The sequence below is a fragment of the Trichomycterus rosablanca genome, unplaced genomic scaffold, assembly GCF_030014385.1.
Source record: "Trichomycterus rosablanca isolate fTriRos1 unplaced genomic scaffold, fTriRos1.hap1 scaffold_176, whole genome shotgun sequence".
In the NCBI taxonomy this organism is placed as follows: Eukaryota; Metazoa; Chordata; class Actinopteri; order Siluriformes; family Trichomycteridae; genus Trichomycterus; species Trichomycterus rosablanca.
In genome coordinates this window covers 36,877-47,771 of record NW_026947004.1, presented here as the reverse complement: position 1 = coordinate 47,771, position 10,895 = coordinate 36,877, and positions in this window count along the sequence as shown.

The following is a 10,895-nucleotide window of genomic DNA, read 5'->3' as shown; positions in this document are numbered from 1 at the left end:
TTATCAGTGAAACCCTTGGATGAAAAGTACTGACGTCTCTTTTGTTCATTAATGTGGTTCTTTACTACGTCATTAATTAACTTTTCAAACTCTAAATCAGTCCACTCAGGCATTTCAGTCCCTCCCTTAACTAAGGTGCTGGATTTATAGTTAGGAGGCTTCCAGAAGTCTTTACCAATATCCTGGTCAATTTTACTTTTACTAAACATGGTGAGGAAGCAGAAAAAAAAACACACAACAAAACAAAACTTTCCCTACTGACTGGGATTGCAGCAAAACAGCAGTAACAAAGATTTCACTTATTTTATTTTTATTTTTTTAAGGAAGGTGATAGTTACAAGCACCAGTAACCAACCGAATTCTTAAACAGCTGTAAAACAGATTACACTAACAGTAACCAACAGCAAACACAGATTACGACAAAGGTAACCAACAAATTCTTAAACAGCTGTGGATGGATTACACTTACAGTAACCAACAGAAGTGGACGGATTACACCGACAGTAACCAACAGCAAATATACAGATTACTACAAAAGTAACCAACAGAATCCTCAAACAGCTGTAGACAGGTTACACTAACAGTAACCACAGCAAATACAGATCACTATCAGATGCAGTAACAATCAAACTTCCTTTCTTTCAGAGAAAATATCTGTTACAATCAGTAATAATGCATTACAATTTTCTCTTTTGCAAAGAGGATAACCTTTACTGACTCCGTTTTATCTTATTCAGCCAAAATTTCTCTTAGGTTCGAAATGGCGTTTACTCACCGAGGTTTCAGTTTGCCATCCGGGTCACCAGCTGTTAGAAACTGTTAGAAATTCAGCAAAATTCAGGAGCCAGGAGACCGCCAGTCTTCAGAAGTAGAGTCGTTTATTAACACATACAGATAGATGTATGGGCACAGCTTGGAAGACCGACAAAAGATCTAACTAGACATAGTTTTGGGGAGCCTTTTCTACACTCGAAGTGAGGGGAGGAATTAGGGAGAGGAGGAGGTTAAGGGGGATGGAAATGACAATGAAGCGGGAGACTACAAAGGTGAACAAAGGTTGGGCTAGTGTAATAAAAGGGTGTTGGTTTTATAGTGGGTAATCACAATGGAGGGGGTCAGGATACAGAATAACAAAAGATGTGAGGAGACACGATTAGGTGTGTAGGAGACAGTGAGTGGGGTGATACAGGATGGGGGATCAAACAGGGGGGCTCACTCAATATACAAAATTTAAGAAAAGAGGGGGATAATTTCTCTTAGTACAAAGACGTTTTAAAACAAGCAAGCTTTTGTTACGAGGTAGAAGGAGGACTCAAATGCAGATTTAAAGGAAATAATACTTTTATTTATTAAAGCAAATAAAATAACAAAAATTGGAAAAACTAGAAACGAAAACCAATCGGGAACCCCGATGGAAGCCGCGGGTGCTGCGGGCAACAAAAAACTGACAATGAAAAATAAACAATAAGGTGGGGCGCGAACCCAGGTCACGGAGACGCGAGCCGGTTGCGTGAGCAAGAGAGAGAAGGCGCTATTAAGCGCTGCGGCAAACCGCTATACAAAGAAAAGAAATGCTCGTTGAGAGCCAGCCCCGGTCACTCTGTTGGCCTGGGCAGAGCACGATCGGCGGTCACAGCGCTGGAATTCACAGCCGGGGAACACGCCGATCTGAAAAAGACAAAACCTATAAAGATAAGTAGTCAAGGCAATGAGGTGGATTCGAACCGGGGACGTTGGCGTACCAGCCGCACACTTTATGGCATCGCCACCCAGCGGTTACGAGATCCAAATACAATAAAAGCTATAGCGCTTGTGGCTAACAAAGCCGCTAGCGCTGAAGCTAACACGATCAAAACAAAAAGCAGTACGAGGACTGCATGGCGTCGCACCACACTGGCCCTAAAGGAGATAAATCAAAAGCTATTTACCTCGGCCTTTCAGCCTACACACCCGACTGGCCTAAACGCCACCCGGGGTAACCTGCTGACCCTAAAAAAGGAGTGTGGGCGAGCTGCCACTGAGAGCAAAGAGCAACAAAAGGTGCGACGCCCGCTGCTGTGCAGAGCTGGCTTAAATAAGCCAGCCCACAGCTGCGGGCGATCAGCCCTGATTAGAAGGCCTTGTATTTAAGGCCTTTGTTTGCTGAGCTCTGTAACGCCTGCTTCGCCGGGAACCCGGGAGACGTTCACCAGCTACCGCAGGCACCCTAATAGCTTTGAGCTATAATTATATTATATTAACTAAGATTAAGGATTCATTAAATGATGAGCTTCTCTCATAGCAATGTAAACAACACTAACATCTCAGCTTTCATCTTTAGACTGGAATCATGTAGCTAACATTCTGTTCTGCTGCAGTTTTACCCTGATGTAGAGGTGTGTTAAAGTGATGATTTAGTTATTACACTGGGGACCAAAAGTCTCCAGACACTAGTTGAAATGTTTCTATTTTGCATTATTAAATTTTTTTGTTTGTTATTGAGCTACATATCTGTGTAAGTAAATTCTGAAGTTAATCAGTGAAACATTGGAAATCTTTTTTTCTACTTTTATCAGTTAAATGAAGATTGAAGAGAGTTTATAAATCACAGATTCTTCTTTTTACTGCAGTGTACTAAACTATTAACACTAGAAATTTCCTTACGTCACCTTATTACCTCATCTACAGGTTTCAGTCTGAAATGACCTATTAAAATAAGGATTCAAATCTGTCTTGGCCAATCACATTGAAACCCTAAAAATTATCCAATCCTGTGATGATAAATGTGTCTTTTACATCAGAAATAGTATTTAATGGTCAGCAGCTAATAATTAATGATTGAAAGAAACCCTAAAGAAACTGGAATCTTCATCTGCAGTAAAGAAGAAACTATTTTACTTCTTAGTAAGTATAAACACTTTCTGTTCTATCAAACCTCATTCAAATAAGTTTATATAAATAATTATATGTGAATATTTACAGTGTTAGATGTAGTGAGATGAAACAATATATTTAACAATGTGCTATAATTAGCTTAGGTTTGTATTAAATGTGCACCTCATCTCATGCTAATGACGATATGAGCTATAAAACGATGCTTAGATCATATGTTTCAATAAGAAAACCACTTAGCTAATGTTATCTGCACTTCTTTATATTGAAGCATGATGAAGTGGAGATCAGGTCACTGATCTTAGCACTGGGCAGATCACTGAAAGCCATATCTTTATTAACCTTGCTTTGCACAGAGGGGCACAGCCAGGCTGTAGCAGGATAGGGCAATCCCCGAACTGTTGCAAAAGCTTTTGAAGCATAAAGTTTGATGTAGTAATTTCTATCAACTATCAAAAAAGGTGTCCTCATAAATTTGGCTATATAGTGTACATTAATGGACTGGGTAACATGTTACTAATAGTAAAGTCGAGTGTATTTGTATAGAACCTTTTACAATAGACATTGTCTCAGAAAGATTTAAGGACCAAAAAACCCTAATGAGCAACCCGAGGGCAAGAGTGGCAAAAAAAAAACTCCCTGAATAATACAAGAAAGAAACCTTGAGGGTAACCAGATTCGCCGGGATCCATCCTTCTTGGATGGCAGGATCATTTGAATGAATCAATTAGATGAAACAATCTACACATGTATAATCATAAATGTTATGAGATGTGAAAATCATATTAAATAAAACAGAGTTCATCATCTTTCAGTTCAGTCTGTGCTAGAATTAAGTCTGTTGGTGATTTCTGGACATGTTGGTGTTGGTGATTTCTGGACATGTTGGTGTCGGTGATTTAATGGATATGTTGGTGTTGGTGATTTCTGGACAGGGCAGTTTCTACAGATTCCCATCACATCCAGCGATCCAACAGAGATGGTGCTGTGATTGTTTTATTGAATGAACTTTAAGTAGCCCTGCACCTTGTAAACAAAGTAAATGTGTTGATTTGTGGTGCTCAATAAGCTCTCTGAAATCATTTCTCAATAGCTTATCTAAAAAACATGAAAACAATTCATACCAGTTTAAAACGCCCCCACCCCCCCCCAAAAAGATTTGTTGTTAGGAGACACAAGTGCTGACCAATTCTGTCACATTTGATTAATTAAAGAATGACCCAGTAATAACATCATTATCTGTTATGTGTGGTCCAACCATTAATCATGAAGCTTCTTCATTGGTCCATTAGGTAACCAAACCAGTGGAGCTGGAGCTGCAGGACTGAACCTGCTGCTATTTGTTTTTTATTCTTTGTCCTGAGACGCCATCAAATGTTTATAAAAATTTTCAAAACAATTTTCTGCATATTAACATGCACAAACTCTCCTAAACTCTTCGGAGACAGAGATCTCGGGATGTGGTGGTGATTGGGATGGAGTTTAGAGTTTCAGGTGTTTATGAAGTTAAATGCTTTAAATTGATGTAGGTTTTTGATTGACATTTGTAGGGTTATATCTGTTTATACTGAGTTATACAAAGACGTTTTAAACAAGCAAGCTTTGAGCTATAATTATATTATATTAACTAAGATTAAGTATTTATTAAATGTACAGCTTCTCTCATAGCAATGTAAACAACATCTACATGTTACCTCATCTACAGGCTTCAGTCTGAAATGACCTATTAAAATAAGGATTCAAATCTGTCTTGTCCAATCACATTGATCTAAAAAATCATCCAATCCTGTGATGATAAATGTGTCTTTTACCTCAGAAATAGTATTTAATGGTCAGCAGCTAAGAATTAATGATTGAAAAAACTATTTTACTTCTTTCTGCTGCTTCTAACAACTCATTTAAATAAGTGTAATATTTTAATGTATATGTGCATGTGTACAGTGTTACACAGTGTTAGATGTAGTGAGATGATTAAGTGAATTTTATCTTCAGTTCTGCAGTAACATGTCAGTGATGAAGCAGTTGATGATTGTTCTCCTGTTTCTCAAAGGTGAGTGTCTCACAAATACACTCACAACACACACACACACACACAACACACACACACACACACACACACACACACACACTACCATCCTGCACTCCTACCAGCACCACCCGGATATTTACTCATGAAAATGAATAAATTGATGAATTAATGCATAAAAAGAGTAGCTCATGTGTTAATGACTATATGAATTAATGCATTAATAGAATTTGGATGGATGATGAACTGAATTAATAAATGAATGAATGATTGAGTAAACTAATACATTAATAAATTGTATAAATGACTATAATCACATTTAAATGGAGAAAAAAATAGAAGTGAGAATATACTTTTGGATGAATAAATGAATGAATGTAAAGCACAGTTCATGTATAAAAAACTAAAGTTAAGAAAAACTAAATGAATTAGTGAATTAGTGAATAGAATTGTTAATGTATAAATGACTACAGTATATCAAATTAATGGATGTATGCATCAAGTTTTAAGGGCAAGCTGTAGCCCAGTGGTTAAGGTACTGGGCTAGTAATCAGAAGGTCGCTGGTTCAAGCCCCACCTCTGTCAGGTTGCTGCTGTTGGGCCCTTGAGCAAGGCCCTTAATTGCTAAGACTGTATACTGTAAGTCGCTTTTGATAAATGAACTAATGAATGAATAATTAGTTTGTGTATAAATGTCCTCGAATGAAGTTTTAGAAGAGTGATGATAAATGTATGACTGGAGTTTTTAATGGATAAATTAATAAATGTATGAATGCACTATAATTGTTGAATGAATGAATGAATAAATGAATAAATGAGTGAATATTTAGTACAGGATGATTGTATAAAAAAGTTTTGGGTGAAAAGATGAATAGATGAATGAATGAATTGATGAATGAATCTGATCCACAGGAGTCGCCCCCCAGGTCCAGTATAAATACTACCTGATCCAGCAGAATAAAAGGTGGAGTGATGCTCGGACTTACTGCAGAACTAATCACGTTGACCTGGCAACCATCCAGAATGATGCTGACATGGTTAAACTTCAGGCTGAAGCTCAGACCCAGCAGTTCACGTCTGATGCCTGGTTTGGAGTGTACAGAGAATTTAATGAGTGGCGCTGGTCCTATGGAGACGAGACTCTAGAAACAGAGATGTACTGGCTGTTTAATACAAACCAAGAAGAGTGTGTTTCAATGCATTATTTTTGGTATTTAGCACCATGTGCACAAAATAAATCCTTTGTGTGCTATGATGGTAAGTGGGCTTAGTTTCCTCACCAGCAGGTTTTTCACAATATTGGTGAATATTTTATTTCAGTAAACATATTAAATATATATATAACATTTATTTTACTGCTAGTTCCCTAAACACCGAGGAGTCAAAATACCACATCCACTGTGGTTTCGTCTTTCTGGTACCAGGAGATCAATAAGAAGGGACAAAACACGTCTTTCCTTAACTGATCTAAAGTTTATTAGACATCCATGCAAATAAATACCGCGGATCAAATGTGTGTGAGTTATAGATGAAGATCTAACATCCAAGGTGAAACAGAGAGATAATCGGCTGTGCTTACGTAAAAGTATTCAGGTCTAAACTAATCACAAAATAGAATATAACAATTATTCTAACCCGTTGTGCCAAGGTTACAAAAAACCTCCTTTTAAAACCTCCTTCCAGATTTGTCCTTATAAACAGATGTAATGACTGTGGACATTAATGAACATAAATGAACTTTACATTTAAGTTCCATTACATTTTCAAGTTTGATGTGAGAACACTGTTCCATGTACTTCTTAATAACTGCAGTCAAATTAGCCCTATTTATATGAACACAGAGAAGTCAGCAGCTGTACTCAGTGATAATCAGTGATGATGAATTAGGATGATGAAGTTAAATGATATAATTGAACTTTCTACATCAGCATGTTTTGACTCCACAGTAACTTATAAAAGAACTGAACGTTTTGTGTGTGTTTGTGAATGAAATAAATTGAACTAAAGCAGTGAGAATGATGTTCAGAGTAACTTCAGCTCTGGGGCAACAGAATCAGATTTTTATACATATTTTAATAATGTGTTTTTAAATCTCACAGAGAGGAACACTGGGGCCAGCAGGTACATTCACATCACTAACAACGTGTCCTGGTATGAAGCTCAGAGTTACTGCAGACTGCATCACACCGACCTGGCCAGCACGAGAGATTTTATGGAACACTTGAATATAGCTGTAATGTTGGCGGGAAAGACTTGGATTGGTCTCTACAGAACCTCCACCTGGAAGTGGTTAGATCAGACCAACCTGGCCAACATTACCTGGACGCCTGGACAACCTGATAATCAAGTAGGATTTGAGAACTGTGGTTATTTATCGAGTTTTCAGGCTGCTGATTCTCACTGTTCATTCCTCAAACCTTTCTTCTGTCACGGGGGTGAGTTAAAGTTTTTTATTCAGGAGGGAAACTAGATGGTGGGAGTAGATACGATTATATTAATCCTGAAGGAATTTATGGACGTCTCAGGTCCTGAATGTATTTTTCTGTTGTTTGCATCTCTGTTTTATCAAGTGAGAAACTCTGAGCTTGTGCTGGAATTATCTGGTTTAATCACAAACATCTTTTTCTCCCACTGTTACTGTTACTGATGTCTCATCTGGAGATCTGTAGTCTTTGTTGCTGCTACAGATGTTTTAAGAGTCTAGGATTAAAGTGTGTGAGGCGGCGGCCTTGCTGTTGTTTTTGAAAACAGTTTTAATTGGCTCTGGGTTTAATTTCAGACCTAGGTGATAAACCGGTGCTTTGTTCGGTGATTTATCAGGGAGGTCTAAGGGGTGTATTTTTAATTAGATTTTTCAGATGTTGTCATCTATTATTCTTGATTTTTTTATGTTATTAGTGGGGGATTATATTATATTTATGTAGATGATGCTAAAAAATGGATTTGCTGAGGAAATTTTTGGAAACATTTGGTGCACCACGTGTTTGGCTCGACTCATAACCCTAGATTCAGTTTGGATTTCACTTACTTTAGAAGACAAATATGTTTCTGATCATAAAGGCTTTATTTTTGAGTCTGACTTTCAATCTAAACCCATAAACCCTAAACACATAAACACATAAACCCTAAACACGTAATACATTTTTGTTGGTTTAATGAAGATTCAGCTCTTGTTTACTATTACAAAGCCTTCTACACTTGCTTTAGATAATGAGCAAAACCCCAGTTGGCTGAAAATGCAGCTGCTCTGCTTTTAACAGAAACTGGACGCAGGGACCTCATCCGCTCGCCTCTCCTCACTGGTTGCCAGTAAAACTCAGCACTGATTTTTAAGTTTTATTTGATTGGTTCTTCCATGTAAGGTTTTAATCTGTGAAGCGCCAGAATGCATTTGTGAATTGTTAGTTTCCAAATTGTTCGAAGGATTAAACTGGGAGCAATAAGAGACTTTTGTGTTTTTGCTGTGTGAGAACCTAAACACTGGAAAAGTCTTCTAATGATATCAGACTCTCTAAATACACATCTTTTAAAGAACGACTAAAGACAGAGTGTGTTTTATTGTGTGTATTACGTGTGTGTAATGAGTGTGTATTACATGTCTTGAATTATTTAGATCTTTGGTTTATTGTATTATTTAGTACTTTGTAGCTCAGCCTCAGAAAGGTGCTATAAAAGTTACTTACTGTTTAGTTTAATTGTGTTTTATGATATAATTTTGTGTTTGTTTGTGTGTGTGTGAACAGTTATAACAGGTCAGAAACAGATCGTAAAGTTCGAGGTTCAGTCAGATCAGAACATGAACGATCCTGCAGTAAAGGCAGCTCTCCTGGAGAAGGTGGGTCTCGTTCTCTACAAGGTTCTACTGATCATGTAAAGTTCCTCATTATTCCATCAAGCTCTGATCCTCAGGCTGTTCTGTGACCATCATCTGCTGCTGGATTCAGTTCTTCTACCATCAGATTCATCATCCTGCACGAGTTACAAACAAAATCATCTTCTGTTCCTCAGATCCTGCAGAAACTGATAGAGCTCGGGGTGGAACAGAACATCACACTGAAGTGGAGGGAGCAACCAGATGGAGAGGTGTTCCACAAGATTAAAGCTGATGGTAGTGATTAAACAAGTAAAGAATGAAAATGGTTGATGTTATTTTCTTGCTAGGACATGCAGATTAGCAGAACTCATTTAGCTACAATGCTACACTCGACTTCAACTTGACTTCCACTCAGGAACATCATGTTATTAGTTCTAGAGGTTCTGGGTGTTTTGAAGATTTAACTTAGTAAAAAGACTCTATTACCTCCTAACCCTCTTCAGCATGTCGCTTCCCTCTTAATCTCTTAGATCAGTGGTGTAATATGTATATTATAAGAATGTTGTTATGGGTTCTATATAATATAAACATTTATTAATTAATATTCTATAGATTAGATTAGATTAGATTCAACTTTATTGTCATTTTGCATAGTACAAGTACAAAGCCAACGAAATGCAGGACCATTAGTAGTGATGTAAGGTTTTGTATATAAGCATATATTATTCTAAAGAACATTAGAAACATTTATTATTTATTATTCTATAGATTATTAGAATGGTGTTATGGTTCTTTTCTTGAAGTAAACATTTATTATTTATAGATTAAGAAATGCTTTATTTTGTTTATAGTTAAAATAAATCATTTTAAGTCATGTGTTCTGTAAAGTTTTTATTACTCAAGAGTCAGAAACTGAATTTATTAAGTTGTATTTTGTATTATTTCTTTATTACATACCAGGTCACTGCAGCTGAGTAAATAATTACAATATACATCTATATATTTCATTAACGTGACTCTCACAAACATGCCAGTAGATGTAATGGCTGGTGTAAATGAAAGTGAATGTGAAGGTGGGAGGACGTGTCATGGGTGTGTTCCTGCTTTTCACTCAGTGTTTCTGGTTGAATGAATTTGTTACTAAAATAAATAAATTAGAATTTTATCTCTGAAACATAAACGATGCAGGAGCATCACAGTTAAACAGCTGTTAGAGTGCAGCACAGTAACATCGACCTTGGGGACCTCGGTTTGATCCTCCAGTCACTCTTACTGTCATGTTCTTATTATGCTTGTTCTGAGTCTGTGATGAACTGGAACCTTCACTGGAACATCAGTGTATAACCAGAAAAGTAGGGGGGCGTCAGCTCTATAACAATGCCTATGCATTTAAAACCGGATTTCCAGTATGTTTTTGGTCAGGTGTCCACATACATAAAAGGTTGAATATAATAAATATTGGAGCCTGAACTGCTGGTGGATCCCTGATTGTAGGTGAGGTGGGTATATTGCCTCTCACGCCTCCTCTGACCCATGTGCAGCCCTTAGCGGAACACTTTTCCACACATGCACTCTGCACAGGCGCCTCTATCTGCCAATCAGGGTCCTTACACAGCATTTGAAGACCCCATCCACATGGTCCAGTCATCCCTCCCTGCAGGCACTGCCAATTATGCCCGCTAGATGGTGCCCAGCCAGCCGGTGGCAACACCGAGTTTTGAACCGAAGAGTTCAGAATCTCAGCACTGGTGTGCTAGCGGAATATCCCGCTGCTCCACCTGGGCACTCATGCACCTTTTTAATTTCACTGATTTCAAATAACATCAACCCCACTAAACACATCTGAGATTAATTGGAATGTTGATTGCAATTGTTGAGGCCTGACCTCACAAAGGGGCGACATGCACCAACTGTTCTGCATCCTGACTCAGTCAGATCTTCACTTCTGGAGCTCGTTATGACCGACTGATCAACAAACTAGTGATGGCGTTTTTTATTAGTTTTAACCCTAACCCTAACCCTAACCCAACAACCTTAATCTGATTCTAATCTGAAGCTGCTGAACATCTGACCTTGTAAAAAGTGCAGTGATGCAGCCCTGGGTTCTCCTGGTATTACCAAAACTACATCAACTCTATTAACTTTACTGTACCAAAGCAAACAAGCAGAGGAAGGCCCACACCC